We start from the raw sequence: 20,547 nt of genomic DNA, 5'->3' as shown, positions 1-20,547 counted from the left end.
GGCGTGGCAGCGCATGGAAGGCAGAGGCAGGCGATCTCTGAGTTCGAAGCCAGCCTGGTCTACAGAGTGAGTTCTAGGCCTGCCAGCCAGCCAGGGTTACATAGAGAGACCCTGTCTCAAACAAAATAAAGCAACAGCAAATGAGCCACTATGAACAAAGCAAGAAGTTCTGTCATGTTAGCCATGTCAGAACAATGTCAGGCTGGGGTTGGGGCTGCAGATGCGGCCTGTGGGAGGTGGCGGGCCACTGTCATAGCTGGGGACCCAGGGCTTCCCCCCAAGTGCTTTTGCTAGCTTGCTGGAAAGCAAAGGGGAGCGACATGTCTGCGTGACAGAGCAAAGGCCGGACTCTGGCAGTCCTGTGCTGTGTGAGGAGGGCAGGAAGGAAGGCTAGAAGGAGTGTCCAGCTTTCCCTGGCCATTCATCAGGACTCTTCTGTTGCAAAGCAGTGAACAGCCGGACGCAGATGCTGAGCCCGGGAGACCCTGTGCTCCCAGCTTGCAGAGTCAGCCTTGGGTCACTTGGGAGGACAACATTTTCTGTCTCTGTCCATTCTAAGAAGGTGTAGTGTGGGCCCTCAGAGTCAAAGTGTCACCTTCCAGGTCCTAGTTCCTTCCTGTGTGCCTGCGCGGTCCATGGGTAGCTAAAGCTTCCTGTAGGACTGGAAGCTCCCCAGGGATAAGTGGCTCTCTACATTCTCACGGTGCTCAGCCCCAGCTTAAACTTAAGTGCCTATGTTCTGGTGGCCTGGGACATCTGTCTGTGGCACCTGCTCTACTGAGCTCACCTGCCTCTGCCGTGGAGTCCTGACCAACCAGCCGTCAAGGCTAAAGGGCCACTGTGTGTATGACACAATCTGCCATGTTCCCAGCAGGACTGACGTTGGAAAGCTGAGTCATTCATAATGTTTATTTTATTAAAAGCATACACAAGCACCTGGTAGGATTGCCCAGTGGGTAAGGGCGTGGTGCTGCCAAGCATAGCTCTCTAAATCTGGTCCCCAGAATTCACGTCGTGGAGAAAACTGACTCCCACAGGTTGCTGTCTGACCTCTACACATGTGCTGTGGCATGCACAGTGAATAAATAAACATACACACATACACACACCTATTTTCTAATGAGAGAAAGAAGGGGTGTGGATTTGGGGGGGTGGGAAGTGGGGAGATCTGGAAGGAGTGGAGGGAGGGAAACAGTGAATGGAACATACTGTGTGAAAAAAAATATCTATTTTCGATACACGAAACGAACATGGCCTAACTGTACAAAGAGGAAGAAGTATGAGGAAATAAAAACATTTATTAAAGACAGCTGCAGAACACTGCCCAGAAGTGACCAGGGTGTCACATTTTTAGAAGGCCTGATGCAAACGCTCTGTGTCACTCATGCATACAGCTGAGAACGCGGTCCATGCAGACACCACGGGAAGATACCTCATTGCATCTCTAAATCTTTCTAGCATCCATGGACCACAGGGCTGGTGTGCAGGGAGCAGAGGTGACTGAGAGGCGACTGGGAGGTACAAAGGAGATGGGGCAAGGGTCTCGGTTTGCTCAGAAATGAAGGGGCTGTATCCAGGATTCGCGACTTCTGCTATTACCCAAAGAAGGTCTCAGGAAAGCCAGGGCCAGCTGCTTACCCTATTTGAGGGATAAAGGTCTCGTCTAGACTTTCTTGCTTGTGCTTTATGGACAGGCTCTACTCCTCAGGGGCAGGAGGTGACTGGCTCTCAGCCTAAGGCTCAGAGGATAGAGAGGAAGGAGGGAAAGTAGACAGGCTGTCATTCCCCTGAGTAAGAGCTCAGGGGAATTCTAGTGATCACGGAAGTCAGGGATACACAATGGAGCCTCTAATGCCCGCCTACTGCTCGGTAAGGCCACAGTTGCCCTCAGACTCTGCAAGCCTCTGGTCTCCAAATCTAAGTGCAGGCATTTGGTAGGAAATGGGTTCCCACAACTGGGGTGCTAAACCTGCCTTCCTCTTCCCCTTCTCCATGTGCCCACCTCTCCCCCCATCGCCCAGCACCCCCTTCCAAGGACTGGGAGCAGCAGGGTGGGAGAAGATTGAGCTAATGAGCAGGTGGCAGGTGGGAGGGCTCTAGACAATGACAGGTATATCCCACCTGTGATCTGGCCTGTGCTGGAAGATGAGATGTTTGGGAAACCTCGAGAATTGACTGAATGCAGGAGGAAGAAGAATAACAGTCCATGGTGGGGTAAAGATGTTTGTTTGGTTTTTTTCGAGACAGAGTTTCTCTGTAGCTTTGTAGCCTGTCCTGGAACTTGCTCTGTAAACCAGGCTGGCCTCAAACTCACAGAGATCTGCCTACCTCTGCCTCCCGAGTGCTGGGATTAAAGGTGTGCACCACCACCACCCGGCCAGGATGTCCATTTTCTAATGCACGGAAACCAGGACTAAGCTATGCTTTGTGGCAACAAAGGATTGAGCTCAGCTTAGCTGAACTGAAATAGAGAGGCATCTGGGCTGGTAGCATGGGCCTATAAACTCAATTACTCAAGAGACTAAGGCTCAAGAGAGTCTCATTTTAGCTCGGCGATGGTGGCGCACGCCTTTAATCCCAGCACTTGGGAGGCAGAGGCAGGCGGATCTCTGTGAGTTCGAGACCAGCCTGGTCTACAGAGCTAGTTCCAGGACAGGCTCCAAAGCCACAGAGAAACCCTGTCTCAAAAAACCAAAAAAAAAAAAAAAGAGTCTCATTTAAAAAAAAACATTTAAATTACGTTTCTTTGTTGGGAGTGTGGTGTGCTACCGCATGCGTGTAGAAATCAAAGGACACCTTGTAGAAGCTGGTTCTCTCCTTCCACCGTGTGGGGCCTGGGGATAAACTCAGGTGGTCAGGCTTAGGGTTGAGTGACTTTACCCAGTGAACTTCCATATTCTATCCATCCTGCTCAGGGGATCAAAATCTGCTTGGGCTACTTGGTGACTTCAAGGCAGTCTGAGCCGACATAGCAAGACACTAGCTCAAACTTTAAAGATTTTAAGTTCCACATATTTATTTATTTATTGTGTGCATGCACACGCTTTGTACACATGTGTGTGGGCATGTGTACCAAGGTGAGGGAAATCCTGGGTTTGATTCCCAGGACTGAAAACTAATACATGAACGAACGAATGAATGAATAAAAGAGAGACTACCCTGGATTATCTGGAGAGGTCCAGGGGTATCACAAATGTCTTCATTGGGGGGAAAGGTTCCAGGGATTGAACTTGGGGCCTTGAACATCCTAAATTTGCTAAGCTACCACTGAGTTAAATTCTCTGTTCCCACAAGGGTTTTTTTGTTTTGTGTTTTTAACTTTAATCTATCTGTTTGTTTATTGAGACAGGGTCTTACTATGTTGTCCTGCCTGTCCTGGAACTCACTCTGTGAACCAGGCTGGCCTCCATAGAGATCTGATTCCCGAGTACAGGGATAAAAGTCATATACCACTATACTCAGCTGCCCACAAGGGTTCTTAAGGGGAAGGAGGAAGGGAGGCACAAGAGATAGAACCAGAGACATGACATTAAGTGAAAGACAGGACCATCCATTGCTGGCTGTGAAGATGAAGGGAGGCACTATGGAACTGCAGAATGCAGGAAGCTCCAAAAACTGGATGAAGGGAATTAAAAAAAAATAACTTGTGTGTGTGTGTGTGTGTGTGTGTGGTGGGGACTCACTGTTCCATATGAAGCCCAGGCTGACTTCCAACTCTTGAAAGTCTTATCTCAATCTTTTGAGTGCTGGGATTACAGCTGTGTTCCCTAGCCCATTGACTATAGCCTCCAGAAGGAGATACAAGTCTCCTGAAACCCCAAGTATAACCCTGCAAGACCTATTTTATACAGTGGACCCTCAGAATCATAAGATAATAGCTGTGTGCTATTCTAAGCCGTCAAATGCATGGACATTTCTTCTAGCAGCAATAGGAAACTGACACTCTTCAGAAGCTTCTAGAAGGGAGGTTGCTGCTGTACCAGGTCCCAGACCTTGGCTGGAGTCAATATCGCAGGACATGCCTGATACCTCTCAAATGTACCCTGGGCTGCCCAGGGAGGAAGTCCTATGCATCTTCTCTGTACTGGGGCCCAGGCTGCCCTAGGTATGCAGAGACTCAGTGACAGATCCTGTCCCATCTGGGAGACTCCAAGCCTGGGACAGACAAAGGACATCACCACTGCCTCTGCAGAACACACCTATAGGAAACAGTGGCCTCCTGGACTCCCTGCCAAAGCCCCCAGGGACTCCAGATGCTGGCTGGCTCTAGATGAGCACCTGGAAGCTAAGGCCCTCAGGACAGCCAGGCAGAACCCACAGGTAGCGCCTGGGACCACACCTACTGGAAAATAAACAGTCTCAGTGCTTAGCTGTCCTCCCTAGGGACAGCTTGGCTCAAGAGAAGCACTTAGAAGCCAGGTGGTGGTGGTGGCACATGCCTTTAATCTCTGCACTTGGGAGGCAGAGGCAGGTGGATCTCAGTGAGCTTGAGCTCAGCCTGGTCTTCAAAGCGAGTTCCAGGACAGCCAGGGCTGTTACACAGAAAAACCCTGTCTCAAAAAAAAAAAAAAAAAAAAAAAAAGCACTTAGAGGAAGTCACTGAGTTAGATATCAACCAATCTGCATACAGTCACTTGGCTAGTTACGTAGCCTCACTGGGCTACTAGCCCGCTGGCAGCCTCGGCATCTTCATTCTTAAAGTGGAACTCATGGCTAATCTGGGTTGTCAACTTGACACACCTAGGAAGACAGAATCTGTTTTGTTTTTCAAGACAGGGTTTCTCTGAGTAACAACCCTGGCTGTCCTGGAGCTAGCTCTGTAGATCCGCCTGGCCTCAAACTCACACAGATCCATCTGTCCGTGCCTCCCGAGTGCTGGGATTAAAGGCATGTGCCACCAGTGCCCGACTGGAAGAGGGACTCTTGAGACATTGTCCCTATCAGATTGGCCTGATTCTCAGAGTCACCCGTGGACAGGTGGCCCTGGGTCGGATAAGCAAGCCAGTTGAGTAAGCCACGGAAAGGAAGCGAGTAAGCAGTGCACCTCTGTGGTTGCTGCTTCAGTTCCTGACCTGGCTTCCCTTGACTGGCAGCTGTAACCTGTAAGCCAAATAAAACCTTTCCTCCCTCAGTTGTTTGCGGTCAGTGTTTATCACAGCTGAAAGCTGACTAGAACAATGTGGAGTGCAGCGCCTGTATCAGCCACTCAGAGAGCTTGTGGGTCTCTGGTGAGCAACACAGAGATCCGGGCAGACTGGGCTGCTCCAAGTCTGCCTGCCTTTCAGTGTGTGTTGGTGTGTGTGTGGGTGATCAGTGCATCCTGAGGGGAAGGAAGGGCGAGTGCAAACCCATCAGAAGCATTTCTCACCCGTAGGCAGGAGGCTGTAGCTGGTCTGGGTCTGTGAGAGCATGAGCCGGGCCGAGCTGAGCCACCACCTCTACGGCTCACACAGGATGCGGATACGAGAGCCACCCTTGTCCCCACAGGATGTCCTGCTGGCTGGAGCTCTGCTCTATGCTTGCTTGTTGTATTTACCACCCTGCTAGCAGGGTCTCACTACATATCTCGGGACTGGTTTTGGATTCACAGTAATCCTCCTGCCTCGGCCTCCTGAATGATGGGATCGCCGGCGTGTGCTACTATGCCTGGCTCTTTTTCTTCTTGCTTTTCAAGGCTCTTTTCTGAGCACTCATGACCTCTCCACAACATGGATGCCTGCACAAGAGAGGCCTGCAAAGACCACACCGGTCATTGTCACAAGACACTATGCCGAGATGGAGATCCAGGTGCAGTGAGTGGAAGGGAGAGCCAGTCTCCTCCAGGGATGGGCAAGCCCCCAACCCTAAGTGGTCAGCCCTAGATGCACATAGGTCATGTGTTCAGGCGGAGGAAGACGGTGTGCAAGGGGGCTGGTGAGGGGAGAGGAGGGTGAAAAGGATGAACATATAGTCGTCTTGCATGTCTTTATATGAAATTCTCAAATAAAAAAGAAAACAGTGTTTTCTTGTACTTCTTCTACATTAATGACACAGACCTATCTGAGAAAACACGAATTTTACAGGGAAAAGATGGGACTTGAAACTGCGCGGTCAGTTGCACCAAGGCTGATGGCCTCCGGCGCTGCCTGCGGAAAAGCAGCGTAATACTTGTGGCAATTGCCTCTGGGCGAGAGGCTAAAGGTAATTTTGTTCTTTGTGTTTGCTGCATTAACTCTTCCTGGGGTGATGAAAACAAATGCCTGTTCACCCTGTTCCCAACCTCGGGGTCACAGCCGGGACAGGAATTTCCTTCTGGGAGGTCATAACTAGACTTGCGGAATTCTGTGAACTGGGTTCTGCCCTGGTATGGGCCCTAACCCTGGCCTTGGCATTGGTCCTGGACGTGACACTGTTGCTGTGGAGATAGGATGCTCGATGAGATGCCGTCTGGATCCTTTGCAGCTCTTTGCAGCATTTCCCTTGGTTTCAGCCGAGCTGCTCCCAACTCAGCTTCCAGGGACTCCTCTGAGAATTGAGAAAAGGGCAAACTCCTCCCCCAGACCTGGATGTTGTTGACGTCTGCTCCTTGGCTTGCGCCTCCCAGACATGGTCTGGAACTCTCTGCCTCTTGGCCTTGGCCTACAATGCAAACTGCACTTCTCCCAGCCCTATCCTTCCTCGAAGAACAAAGCCTGGCATGGCCAAAGCTGGTCCAGCCTGCTGGCCTGCATTGACCTCGGCTTCCCCCTTAACGTGTGTGTAACAATAGTCTGACTCTGACTGACTGTTAGCTTCAGGTGCTCTCCTTCAACCTCAGGACACCAGAGCCTCCACAGACTCAACCGCGGACAGCAGCGCCCCCCACTCCCCACCCCCATCCTCGTTGTGCAATGGGGTGATCCCATGCATTTTCAGACGCCCCTGAGGTATAGATTGTTAACTGGGTTTCACTGGTAAGTGGAGCTCCAAAAGGTTAAAAACTCAGCCACAGTCACACAGTGGGCTTAAGGCAGAGCCGGGACTTGATCCCCCAGAGAGCAGTTTTCATTCACCTTCTACCACTTGCATTCCAGCACCCAAAGGCGTGAAGGGTGTGTTCAAAGGTGAATGCCCGGAGGACACCCAATGGTGTCTGGCAGTGGATGTGTTAATGACAGCAAGTAAAATTAGGGATTATCATGCAATTAGCAAGTCAGCTCAGAGTGTCTGGGTGTTCTGGCAGGCCGGGGCAAGTCCATTCCTTCACACCTAGCAGTTCCTGGCACACAGTACATGCTCATTAAATGATAGAAGTGATCTATCATCTATTCAAATAACAAAATAACAAAGTAAATAATATAAACTAATGTTGATGAAATGCGTACCACTAGCCAGCTCCCTCGGGGTTCCAGGATCTGTAGGGAGGGTTACAACAGGGTTTTACAGAAAAACAGTACCTAGACAAAGGCCATAAGAACATTAAAGGTAATTTAAAAAAAGATTTATTTTCATTTTATGTGCATTGGTGTTTTGCCTGCGCGTGTGTCTGCGTGAGGGTGTCAGCAGGTCCAGTGCCCTCTTCTGGCCTCTGCAGGCACTGCACTCATTTGCACATATCCACTTACAGGCACATACACAAAGTTAAAAATAAAAACAAAATCTCTTAAAAGAAAGGAAATAGGTGAGGAACAACCTTGAGACGGTCGGCAGGTCTGGAGGCCAAGCCATCAGCGGCACCGTGACAATCCAAATATATTAGCAGCCAATGAGAGAATGAGAATCAGCATTTCCGCACCCACACCTCTGATTCTGCAGGTTCAGAATCTATCTGGATAACTGGTGTGACCAGGAAGAGTGTAAAGAGCTGTGCACACTGAAATTGGAGACGCTAAAGGAAGACGGACTTTACTAACACTTCTGCAGGGCATCCTGTGGAAGAACAGCCCTTGGGGAAAAAGCCCTGGGCACGACCAAGGAGGCTGGCTCCAACTGGGAGGGATAGCTTACGATGGCCAAGACCTTCCAGAGAGGAAGGAGCCCATGGGTTGCCTGGGAAGCAGGTTCTAATGACTGTGCTCTGCAGCCAGCATGCACTACCTACACACTCAACTGAGCTTGCTAAGTGTGACACAGGGCTCACACCAAGTAGGGAAGTGAGGATGGAGCGAACGAACAAAGGCGGTACCCTTAGGCCAGTAGGGCTGAGTTGGGAAGGCCTTGGATTCCTCACTAAGTACCTGTAAACTCCAGCATCATCACTGCTACTGGCTGCTGCTGACTTCTTCCTTGAGATCAGGTGTCTGGCAGAGTGAATGAGGTGTCTGTCTATGAAGGGAGCCTCCTTAGAGATACTTGGCTGAGATGATTGTAGGTAGGGAGCAGATTGGGGACAGCCACTCTGGTTGGGTCATTTGCATGAATTCCCCGGTTTCTTCAAGTCTGCTGAAGTGCAGACAAGCCTTAGACAAGCCTTGGTCAAGAAGACAGTGTTTTGGGGGTATTTGTTCCTGGCTGGTCGTACTATTAGGCAGGGGGGTGGAGGTTGGTAGGAACAGGCTTTTGTTATGGCCCAGTCCCTAGTTCTGGCCAACCACACACTCCCATCATAATCACCCCCACACACACACACAATGGACTCTGAAACCTTGAGCCAAATTGAATCTTTCCTGCCTTGAATCGTTCCCTTAGGCTATTTTGGTCACAGTGAGGCAGAAGCAATACACAGGGTTCTGGTTTCTTCCAGCTCCCATTCCCACCCCAGGGATGGCTCCCGGCAGGCTTCCTTCCTCAGTTTCTGAAGGCACTGAAGAGGCCTGAAAGGCACAGGACACACATTTGTTTCAGAGGGAAAAAGGGCAAGGAATAAGGGACAAAGACAGGAGCTAGAGGACCAAAGAGAAGGGAAAAGGTACAAGGGAGAGGGGGCTGGTATTTGCCCTGGAGGGACAAGGAACTCCCTCTGGCTTGAGAGGAGACAGATGTGGCCCATAGGCAAATGGAGGTTTATAAAGGGAACAATGGAGACCCCTACCTTAGGATGATTTGGTTTGTTTTGATTGGGCATGTTATTTGGGGGCAACCAAAAGGGGGCTTTTAATTTTTGGGCTTCTATACTTTGATAGCTAGACCTTGATAGTCAGCCTCAGGGGGAAGAAGTGGCCAAATAAGGGAACAGACCTTGATGCTACTAGCTTTAGGAATATAATCTAACAGTTTAGCAAGGCGGAGGGAATTGGGGAGAAGGGCAAGGCCTGCCAGAGCCTCGTTTGTTGTGCTCAGGCCTACAGGAGCCCATCACTCTCCACAGCTGTCTTCACCTCCCGCGCTGTCAGTCACAGCTGTGGTACAGCAATAGTAGCAGCACTGACTACGCCTCCGGAGAGGTGCACTATGGGATAAGCCTGTGGCTGTGCGTACGCCTTTCTCCTTCCTCTCCTTCCTTCCGTGCCCCACCCCCTTTCCTCCCTTTCTTCCCTCTGTAGGGTCCCATGTAGCCCAGGCTGAACTCCAATTTGCTCAGTAGCCAAGAATTTCCTTGAACTACCAATCTTCCTGCCTCTAATTCCCAAGTGCTAGGATTACTGGCAGGAGACACCATACCTGGTTTATGTAGGGCTGGAGTTTGAATCCAGGACTTCGTGCGTGCTAGGTAAGTACTCTACAAACTGAGCTACATCCTCATCCCCTGCACTGTTTGTTTATTTATTTATTCATCTATCATCTGTCTGTCTGTCTACCTATTGTGCTTGTGCAAGGGTAGGGGTCACATTTCTGCCATGGAGGACATGCGAATGTCAGGACAATTGCGGGAGTGGGTTCTCTCTGTCTAGCATGTGTGTCACTGGGAACTGAACCCAGGTCAGCGGGCATAGTGGCAGGTCCCTTTACTCATGGAGCCCTATCATAAGCTCTGCATTTTGTTTCCTATAGTGAAAAATTATATGCATTAAACCATGTGAAACGTATGTTCTGTTTAACAGATAACCAGAAGGCAAATCCCTACATAAACACCACTCAGAGCAAGAGATGATAATGTAACGACTGACCTCCAAAATCCTCCATGTGCTCCCATTCACCATAGCCCCTGGCTCTCCTCTGTGACACCAAAGTTCACTTCCATCCTCTGGGTGTTTGCTTCCCACAGCCCAGTGTTGCCGGGGATAAACTTTTGCAGAGAAACGTATTGTCTATATTTTGTTGATCATCTGTTGAAATAGGAGTGGCGGGGCTGTGTCCCGCCACCCAGCCGCCCGCATGGCTAGCTTTATACCCGAAATAATTACACGGATACTGTATTCTTTTAAACACTGCCTGGCCCATTAGTTCCAGCCTCTTATTGGCTAGCTCTTACATATTGAGCTAACCCATTTCTAATAATCTGTGTAGCCCACGAGGTGGCTTACCAGGAAAGATCTTAACCTGAATCTGCCTGAAGTGGGAGAATCATGGCGACCGTCTGACTCAGCTTCTTTCTCCCAGCATTCTGTTCTGTTTACTCCGCCTACCTAATTTTATGTCCTATTAAAGGGCCAAGGCAGTCTCTTTATTTAACCAATGAAATTAACACAAAACAGAAGACTCTCCTCCCATCAATCATCCTCTTGTTAAGAGTCAATGATCTCTACAGGATTACCTGACACTATGCTACTTCATGTCTCTGCGATTCCTGCTGCCACTGCAAGAATGATGCATGGAGCCGGGCGGTGGTGGCGCATGCCTTTAATCCCAGCACTCAGGAGGCAGAGGCAGGTGGATCTCTGTGAGTTTGAGGCCTACAAGAGCTAGTTCCAGGACAAGCTCCAAAAGCTACAGAGAAATGCTGTCTTGGGAAAAAAAAAGAATGGTGCATGATACATTTGGGTTCTTTGCTGTCTACAGACATTTGGATCATTGTTTGTTTGTTGTCTTTTGAGACAGGGTCTCATGAATCCTAAGATGACTTCAAACTCAGCATGCACTCAAGCCTGGCTTTTAACTCTTGCTCTTCCTTGTCTTCATCTATGAGATCACAGACATGTGTCACCATACTTGGTGACATTAGGGATTCTTTCTCTGCTGGGTAGATGTTGTGTATCAGTTTCCCTGAGATTGAAACATTCTATCCTACAGGGAGCTCCTTGAGCAAGCAGGTAAACAATTCAAAATAGCTTCAGGAAGTCCCTAAAACTGACCAGATTCACTAGGCCCCTCCCTTACAGAGTAAATAATAAACACTAAGAGTCTCTCTCAGAGGGAAGAAAGCTGAGCAACAGCCAACAACTGATACTGACATCAAGCTGCCTAGAAGAGGTTTAGTCTGAGGCACCTGGAGAGGAGCTTTCCCACCTGCTGAGCTGCCTGCAGGCTGTGCAGTGAGCTCCAGGTTCCCAGCTCCTGAGCTTTCATCCATGCTGGGTGGGCTTTGGTGATGCAGCTGTCTTTGAGTCATTTCTGCTCCTGTAAGCAACCCCAGAAACTCATGGTTCACCAAGTTAGAGGTTGGTGTTATCTATATTTTGGTCTGTTGTGGGCTCCCTATCCAGGGAGACGTGTGTGTGTGTGTGTGTGTATGTGTGTGTGTTGCTTATCCCCGGGACAGGTTTGTCACCTACCAGTGGATATGCTGGTACAGAGGTCAGACTGACCACATCAAGAAAAGATTCTGAGTGGGACTGGGATAATAAGGTATTTGTATTTTCATCTTAAATTTTTTCTTTGCATTTCTTTATATTTTGGCAGGGGGTAGGGGGCCATGTATGTGGAATTCAGAGGACAAGTTGTGGGACTTGGTTTTCTCTTACCATGTAGGTACAGGTAGGTATAGAGGGTATCACCTGGCTTGGTGGCAGGTGCCTTTACCCAGTGATCCATTTCACCTGGCCCCAGTTTCTCAAAACAAACAAACAAAACATTAAAAAAGTTTTTATTTGTGTGCACGTGTGTTATGTGCATGTGTGTATATACGCTTGTGTGTGCCTATCTCCAGAGAGTCCAGAAGAGAGTGCCAGATGCCTTGGAACTGGAGTTACAGGCAGTTACCCACTGTAGGTGCTCAGAATAACTTTAACTCCTCTGCAAGAGCAGCAAGTGCTCCTAACCACTGAGCCACCCACTCAGTCCCCTCATCTTTATTCTAGAAAATACTCCTCAGGGAGGTGGTGCTGTAATTCCGTAGTGTTGTCTGGGTGGAGGAGAAGCATAGCCCTTCTCTTATAATTTGACTTTCTACCATTTGAACCCTTGGGCCTGGCTGGTCCTGTGCCCTCTAGCCCCCACAGGCTAGCACCTTCTGAGGCAGCCTTTTCTCTGCTCCTCACACTGGTGCTGCAGTGGGTAGGGGTGGGAAGAAATTCAGAAGAGGAAGTGGAAACTAATACCAGAGGCACAGTGAAGTCTGGCCCTCAAACCCAGTGTTTGAGCTGCATGCTCTGTGGAGGATTGCGTGAGACTTGTGGGGAGCCTATGGAGGAATGTCACCCTGCCGAGGTATGTAGGCAGACAACTGCTTGGCCCCAGTTTCCCCAGGCATATGGCACATGTGCAATCCTCACCTCAGTCCCCTGGTGTCACAACACCGAGTCACTGAGCCAAAGACCTTGAGTGCCGTCAACATAGTGCAGCGGCTGTGGGATCTGGACTTGTCTACATTGAGATTAACGCGTGACTTATTAGTGATGTAACTCTGGCTTAGTCCTGACTTTCTTCAGCCTCAGTTTCCGTATAAAAGATGGCTGACAGGGTTACTGAGAGAATTAAAGGCTATAACATGTAGAAGGAGCCGAGCCACGCGCCTGGCACAAAGGAAGAATGAGCAGACCGAAATGTAAACTTTTGTGGAGATCATGGCGGACAGAGGAGAGCTCTTGACCTGGCACGCTGGGGCCTGGCCACTCCACAGATGGTGTCGGTCAGGCACTGTGTGAGGACTCAGCTGGACTCTGAAACTCCCGCAGCCAGTCCTGCCCCACCCCCGCTCGTCCACCTTTGCTCAAAACACTGTCCCTCTCCACGGTGCTTTGAAGGGCAATGATTTCAGACAGAGGAACCTCTATGTCTGTAGAAACATCGCCCACCCCCAAGTTGCCTCCTGGAGGCTGCACTGGTGGCTGGCAGCTGTGGCAGCCAATGGGCAGTGAAGACTGTTGCTAGGGTCACTGTGAACCTTATTTGGTGACATGGGGCTGACCCTGCGTTCACCTCTGAGAACCCTGAGAAACGCCAACCACAGCTGTGAAATACGAACATCTCAAAGCCGCAGCTGCATTTCCTCTGAGAAAAGGTTGGCTCTCCCCCTTTCCTTCCCTTCTCTCCCTGGATGCCATCAAGACTGGTGAATCTCACGACAGAAAAGCCTGCTGCCTGCTGCAGACCCATCCTGAGCAGGCTTCATGACAAGAAGGCAGATACCACTACAGGGCAGCTCCCAAGTCCAGACCCAGTAAGGACCCAGCTTCCATCATCACCATGGCAGCTGCTCCAGTGCCCTCCCCCCACCCTCCACCACAAACACACCCAAAGGGCCTGCTCCTTGCCCCACTTCCTGCAGCCTTGGGAAGCCTGCTGGCCTGAGGAGGATGAGGAGGATGCAGGCTGGCAGGGAGGGAGGAAGTGGGCCTGTGCTGTGGGCCCTCACCATCTGCACTGGCCACATCGCTTCAGTGCAGCCCAGGCAGCCCACAGTTCAAACGGTTGGCAGTTTCGGTTTGTCACCTTCCTCTGGTACAACGTGTAGCTTAACATTAAATGAAGCCATTGTCCCACCCCGAACAAGTGTGAGAGAGAAGATGGGCTGACGTTCGCAGGTCCCACACCTTTGCACTGCGTTGTGCATTCGGGGGCTGTGCTTGCTTGCATTCATCTCAGTGACTTCTCAGCTCCGGCCAAGGTGACAACAATACGCACGTATGCCCACACATGTGGACACACACATACATGCATGTACGTGTGCATGCACACACATGTGGACACACACATACACGCATGTACGTGTGCATGCACACACATTGCAATAAAAAAATTAGTTTTGAGCCAGGCAGTGGTGGCTGCACACCTTTAATCCCAGCACTTGGGAGGCAGAGGCAGGCGGATCTCTGTGAGTTCAAGGCCAGCCTGGTCGACAGAGCTAGTTCCAGGACAGCCATGGCCACTACAGAGAAACCTTGTCTCAAAAAAACAAAAACAAACAAACAATTTTTTTTTAAAAAAAAAAAAGGCAGTCATGTTCCCAAGCTTCAGCTCCTAATCCGCAGGATGAAAGAGGCTTTTCTTTCCTGGTCCTTCTGGAGCCAGGTGTCCCCATGTAGATGGGACGGGTTATGTGAAGCCCGGCTGTATATACAAGGCTATGTTGGGTGTGCCACAGGTAGTCTACCCCTGTGGCCACCTCCTGCTCCTAAGCCTAGAATCCTGTACATCTGTACATACTGGAGACCGTCCAAGTAGTCCATGAGTGGGGCTGGGAACCGGGGACAGCAGCTCGAGAGTATCTACAACCACCAGCTTCACAGGAAGGTGGTACTCTGGAGGGCCTGGGAGGGGGCGTGGACACTGGAGCCCCTGAGGCCGTAGTCTTGAGGAAGCCTCATCAGGTCCACACACTGACCAGGCACTACCTGAGTGTGTACTTGCTGTATGCGAGGTACTATTATTCTACACCTTGGGGACACAATGTAAGCCACACAGACCATGTCTGAGTCTCCGACATGGAGGTCAATGGAAGAGGCAGAAGTTAGGTATATTACCACGCAGAGAGCTGACATATGCAGGCTCAGAAGAGGGTGCAACTTCAGGGGACTTAACCTAAGGGGTACAGGGTTGGGGAAATCTGGCTGCTGTTCCCTGAGGAGGGGACATTGGAGGTGAGGCGAGGGGCAGGGTGCAGTCAGCAGTGGGGTCGGTTTGTAGCTCCCCTTCACTGAATTCTCTCCTGTATTCTAATTTCTTCAGGAAATTTGCTGCCTGCACCAAGGCTGACCTGCTGGAACCGTCCAGTGCGTGTACCCTGGAGTCCATGTGTGTCTCTAGGGGTGGGGTTAGAGGAGAAGAGAGTCCAGGATTTCTGATCTTTGACACTCAGAGGAGTTGTGAGAGCCAGCACCTCCTTCCTCACAGGGGAGTCCCCCTCGAGCACGGTTGCGGACTCTGCGCATGACATGTACTGACACCTCAGGCCCTCAGTGAAAAGGCCTCTTTCTCCCTCTGGGCCTCTCCGTGTGGAAAAGAAACCCTGGCGCCTCCGGGAGGCTGTGATTTCCAGTTTCATTTTCCAGTTTCAGTTTAGAAGCAGCTCTGCCAGTTTCCTACTTGCCTTGGTCCCCAGGGCTTCAGAGAAGCTGTGGAGCAGGAAACTATCCAGCCAGCACCCTGCTGGGGGTTGGGGGGCTCCCTGAGGACCAGCAGGAGCAGAGTCTGTGTGGGGATTCTGGGAAGCTGCAGCCTTCTGCTCTCTGAGTTGGGTCCTTCAGGGATTCTCTCTTGGCCTGTGGGCTACCCGAAGGCAGCCTGAGGGTATCAAGACAGCTGCAGCTCGCCAACATGGCTTGAATCAGCTCCACGGCACGTTCTAACACAAATGTTCACAAAAGGGGGTCTCTCTGTTTAGCAACCCATCCTTCCCTGCCTGACCTTTGACCCTCAGTTAAATTGTGTGGGGAAGCACCTCCTTCCTTATGGGGGAGTCCAGGCGGCCATGGCCATGACCATTTAGAAAATGCCGAGAGAAAACTCGGCAGTTTTTAGGGTCTCCAAGAAGCTTCTTCCTCCTGCCTCAGTTTCCTTTTTAGCTGCTAAAATATAATGGGGAGCAATTAGGAACAAAAACAAGTCTAAAAGATCCTGGTTGAAGGTTGCGAAGCCTCTTTCTCCCGTCCATTGTCATGTACTTGAAATTCTTAGCCTAGTTCTAGCCGGCTTGAGGGCGCTTTGCTTCTTTCCCCACCCTGTGTTCGAGAACACGTGGGGTGGGTCTCCCGTGCACCCTTGCTCTAGTTTGATCTTGGAGAGAGCAGGTGGACAGGTACCCAGCCAGCCTGGCAGATGTAAGTGTCCCTAATCTCTAGGGCAAATTTGCTCTTCAGGGCTTCTAGGATCAGTCTTTGATCAATCATTAATCAAAGTTGCAATAAAAAGATAATCCTCTCAGGGCTGGGCTGTAAAGCTCCCGACTGCAAGGTTAAATAAAGCCTTCTTTGGAGGCCTCTCAGTCAAAAGAGAAGGGCCGCGTGTCTGTGGCTGCCCGAGAAGACAAACGAAGGCTCTGTCTCTACTGGGTGCACATACATTTCCGATCTCTCACTGGCCATGACGTCTCGTTTTATCCTCTCTCTGCTGGTGAAATTAGAGATGTCTTGGATCCCAGACCAGGTGGCCAAGCAGAGGAAGGGGGCTATAGTTTGGTTTAAATGTGAGCCTGGGGTACTACCCCCATGGTAGGTGGCAACTGCTATCTTTCCGGATCAGATCTGTGGCAGTGGAGGCATAAATAGTCCCCAGCCTGTACAGAGCCCCATGGTGGAGGAGCGTCCCAGCCGACTCACGAAGTGCAAAGGAGGGAGGGCCTCAGGAGAGGAGGCACAGAGAAAGTCGTGTAAGGGTCGGAGACTCAGCAACTCATTTCGGAGGCAGAGGCTGGCCTGCCCCTTGAGAAGAGAGGCCCTGCTTCTTGACAGGCTGGAGAAGCAGGACCTAGGCAGGGATAGTGGGAGGCTCAGCATCACGTCCTAGCAGCAGGTGCTCCAAGGCAGGGAGGGACCTGAGGACACCTCAGCCTGACCGACTGGCCTAGGGCTCCAGAGAGCTGTCATTTAGCATCTATCGGCATGCGAGGCACTCCTCTGTCCATCCCTTCCCATGTGTGACTGGCCCACTCTACAGAGCAGTTTTAGACACATCAAAGAAATGGGTATTTCCAGAGAAGCACAACCCAGGATATGAGTAGAGGAAAATCAGCCTGGAGAAATATTCTCAAGAGATTGCTGGCATCCGGAATAGTTCTGGGTGGCTCCAAGGGAGGAGGCAGCACTGTGCGACAGTAGGGGGAGCAGGGTGAGGAAGTCTTCCTTAGGTTCAGTATGGCGCCTGAAAACACACACACACACACACACACACACACACACACACACACACACACACACTTTGAGAGCAAATAGAAAGATAGTGAAATTTTAACAGTGGCTCTGACTAGTGCTTGAGAATGATTTTAATGATTTTAAGCCCCTGTCCCCCCGTGTTTACTAATTGTTTCTAAAATCTCTGTAATGTATACATATTCCTTTTGGTGGTAAAATATAATAACAGGTATCACTATATTACTTACTTGCCATGACAAAATATCAGGCAAGAGCAACTTGAGGGAGAAAGGCTAATTTTGGCTCATTGTTGGAGGGTACAGTCATTGTTGGAGGGTACAGTCATGGTTTGAGAGTACAGTCATGGATTGAGGGTACAGTTATTGTTGGAGGGTACAGTCATTGCTGGAAGGTACAGTCATGGTTTGAGAGTACAGTCATGGTTTGAGGGTACAGTTATTGTTGGAGGGTACAGTCATTGTTGGAAGGTACAGTCCATCACGATGGGAAGGCAATCGGGGCTTCAGGCAGCAAGCTGGTCACTTTGCATCCACAGTCAGGAAGCAGAGAGAGATGCATCCCAGTGCTCAGCTCTCTTTCTATTATTCCATCTGGGACCCGGACCCATGGAATTTGCCACTCACATTTAGGGTGAGTCTTCCTGCCTTAATTAATATAACCTGGAATGTGCCTCACAGACAAGCCAAAAGGGCTGTTTTCCCCATTACTCTAAATCCCACCAAGTTGGTAACCAAGACAACCATCACAGTTGTTGTAACCATGTTTTGTTTTGTTTGAGGCAGGTCTAGCTAGCTCAGGCTGGTCTAGAGCTCCCTACCTAGGTTGCTTATAATTATTTTGCCTCTATCTCCCAAGAGCTGGCATCTATTTGGTCTCTGTAACCATTTCAAGAGTATGGTTTCTGAGGCATGACATAGAACCATCTTTAGAACATTTCCACCATCCCAGCTGGAATTCCTATACCCATTAATCATGAGCTCTCCATTTTCCCTCCTTCTAGTAGAAAGCAACTACCCTTCTACTTTCTGTCTCTATGAAGGCGACTCTCCTGAGTAGCTCATATTAGTGCCATGATACAAAATGTGTCCTTTAGCACTGGGGTTAGGGGTGGGGCAGCAACTTCAGGGAGGGGAAGGACTTTCCTTCTTACCACCTACAGACCCGATCCAGCAAAGGACACAACAGCCTTCTTTTGACTGACGTTTCATTAACTGGAAAAAAAAATTAAACGCTTGTAATTACTTTCCATCACCCCTGTAAAAGAGTAAATTCCTGGGGCCCGGGGGTAGAGCACATAGTCTTTCTGATGCGCTAGTACCAAAAAACCAAAACTCCAAACAGATACAAAAGCAGTGGGGGTTGGGTATATAAGTTCCTGTCTGTCACTGGGCTACTGGGCGGCCCACTCTTCTGCCGGTCCCTGGAATTTATACAGGCTGTTGACCTTGTTTGCCTTTTGTTTCGTTAACTGTCAGTTCCACTCAATTGAAGTACTGAACCTTCAGAGGGAAACTGCACCTCATCAGAAAGGTTCTTCCTCTTCCTTGTTGAAGCAGGCATCAGAATTATTGGATCGGTCCACTCCTCTTGTCAATGGCATGTGCCATCCCCACCCTTTGGCTGGGGTAAACAGTGCTGCTCCGGGCACTGGTGTGTATGAGTAGATGTATTTGGATCTTGCGGGTTCTCCAAAGGCCCAGGTGTAAAAGCTTGAGCACTGACCTAAGGCACCATGGAGAGGAGGTGAGACATTAAGGTAGGGACTTGTGGAAGAAAGGTCCCTGGGGATGTGCCCATGAAGGAGATGCTGGGACTTTACCTTGCTCTATTCCTGCATACCTTCCTCTACTTCTTACTCTGTGTCTTATTGTGTAGACACTGGTGGCCCCTCAAGTCCTCTTCTCACAACAAACAAACAAACAAAAAAACCCACACACAAACCAAAGCAGATGGCAGGCTTTCAAGGAAGAGAAGGCAGCCTGCATTTTTCTCCAAGAGCACCTGGCTCAGACCCTGAGTTCTAGGCACCGTGGTGAACTCTAGTGGGGTGTTTGGAGCCTACTGCTCTGTGTCTGAGGTGTCTGAGGGGCCTTTGTGTACACCTAGTCCAGGCACCATCACAGCCTTGGTCCTAGGGACCAACTACTGACCCAGCGGAAGGTTCCTCACTAACCAGTGTGGCATGGTGCTACCATGGATCCCACAAAAGGCAGTCAGCTTGACCCTGCCTGGCTCTTGTCTTTGTATGGACCACAGCTTCTCCTCATGTCAGAAGACTCTGGAACACATGCTATACTATCCCCAGCCTGACTGTAACCTCAGACAGGAGCTGGGACCATTCATGCCTAGAGACAGGGAAGTACCTGGCATGGCGCCCTCTACTTCCTCTCCATGATTGCCTGAGGCTCCGTAAGGACCAGCAAGGGCCATTTTTGTGGTCAGGAAATGTCTGTGGTAGTTGTGGATGACTCAAGGCCCTTCTGAAGTGGAGGTCACATTCCTAAAATCCTTGACTGTCATGTCAGCTCCAATCTCTTGCTTCTTTCTGGGAGGTGCATCTAGTGAGGAGTGAAGGTTACCTTTCCCAACATGGCCATGCGGTCCTCTCTAGTCCAGGGGTAGAGTAGGACCCACACAGAGGAGTGAAGGTTACCTTTCCCAACATGGCCATGTGGTCCTCTCTAGTCCAGGGGTAGAGTAGGACCCACACAGAGGAGTGAAGGTTACCTTTCCCAACATGGCCATGTGGTCCTCTCTAGTCCAGGGGTAGAGTAGGACCCACACAGAGGAGTGAAGGTTACCTTTCCCAACATGGCCATGTGGTCCTCTCTAGTCCAGGGGTAGAGTAGGACCCACACAGAGGAGTGAAGGTTACCTTTCCCAACATGGCCATGTGGTCCTCTCTAGTCCAGGGATAGAGTAGGACCCACACAGAGGAGAGGACAAGCATTTCTGGTTTCGATCCTGGACAATTAACACTAATCTCACAAAGTTTTCAACCCTGGCTGCATATTAGAGTTACCCAAGGGCTTTTAGAAATACACACAGATCATGGCCGGGATGAAGAACGGGTCAGTCTTGGCTATCTAGTAAATTTGAAGGCTAGCCTGGGCTACATGAGACCCTGTCTTAGAAAAGAAAGAGATGCGCTCATATCCAGATATTTCAACAGATACTTCCGGAGAGTTCTAAATGGCTACTAAGCATATAAAAAGGTATTCAGCTACATCAGTCACCGGGGAAATGCAAATTAAAACCACACTGTGAATATGATACCGCTGCACACCCACTGGACCAGGAAACGTGAAAAAAAAAAAGCAGAAAATAACAACTGCTGGCCAAGATGTGCCGAACTCTCCGCACTCACAGCTGGAGGGACGGCGATCCCACCGTCAAGCATCCGCCCACGAGAAACCTGTGCTCCTGAAGGCCACATCAGAATGTTCACTCGGCAACACCTCCCAGCTGTAGGAGGATCAGGTGAACGGAGGGAGAGCCCCTCCGTGCAACTCATGGTTTAAGA

This window comes from Microtus pennsylvanicus, chromosome 11 (assembly GCF_037038515.1).
Source record: "Microtus pennsylvanicus isolate mMicPen1 chromosome 11, mMicPen1.hap1, whole genome shotgun sequence".
Taxonomy (NCBI): domain Eukaryota; kingdom Metazoa; phylum Chordata; class Mammalia; order Rodentia; family Cricetidae; genus Microtus; species Microtus pennsylvanicus.
Note: the sequence above shows the minus strand (reverse complement) of the source record.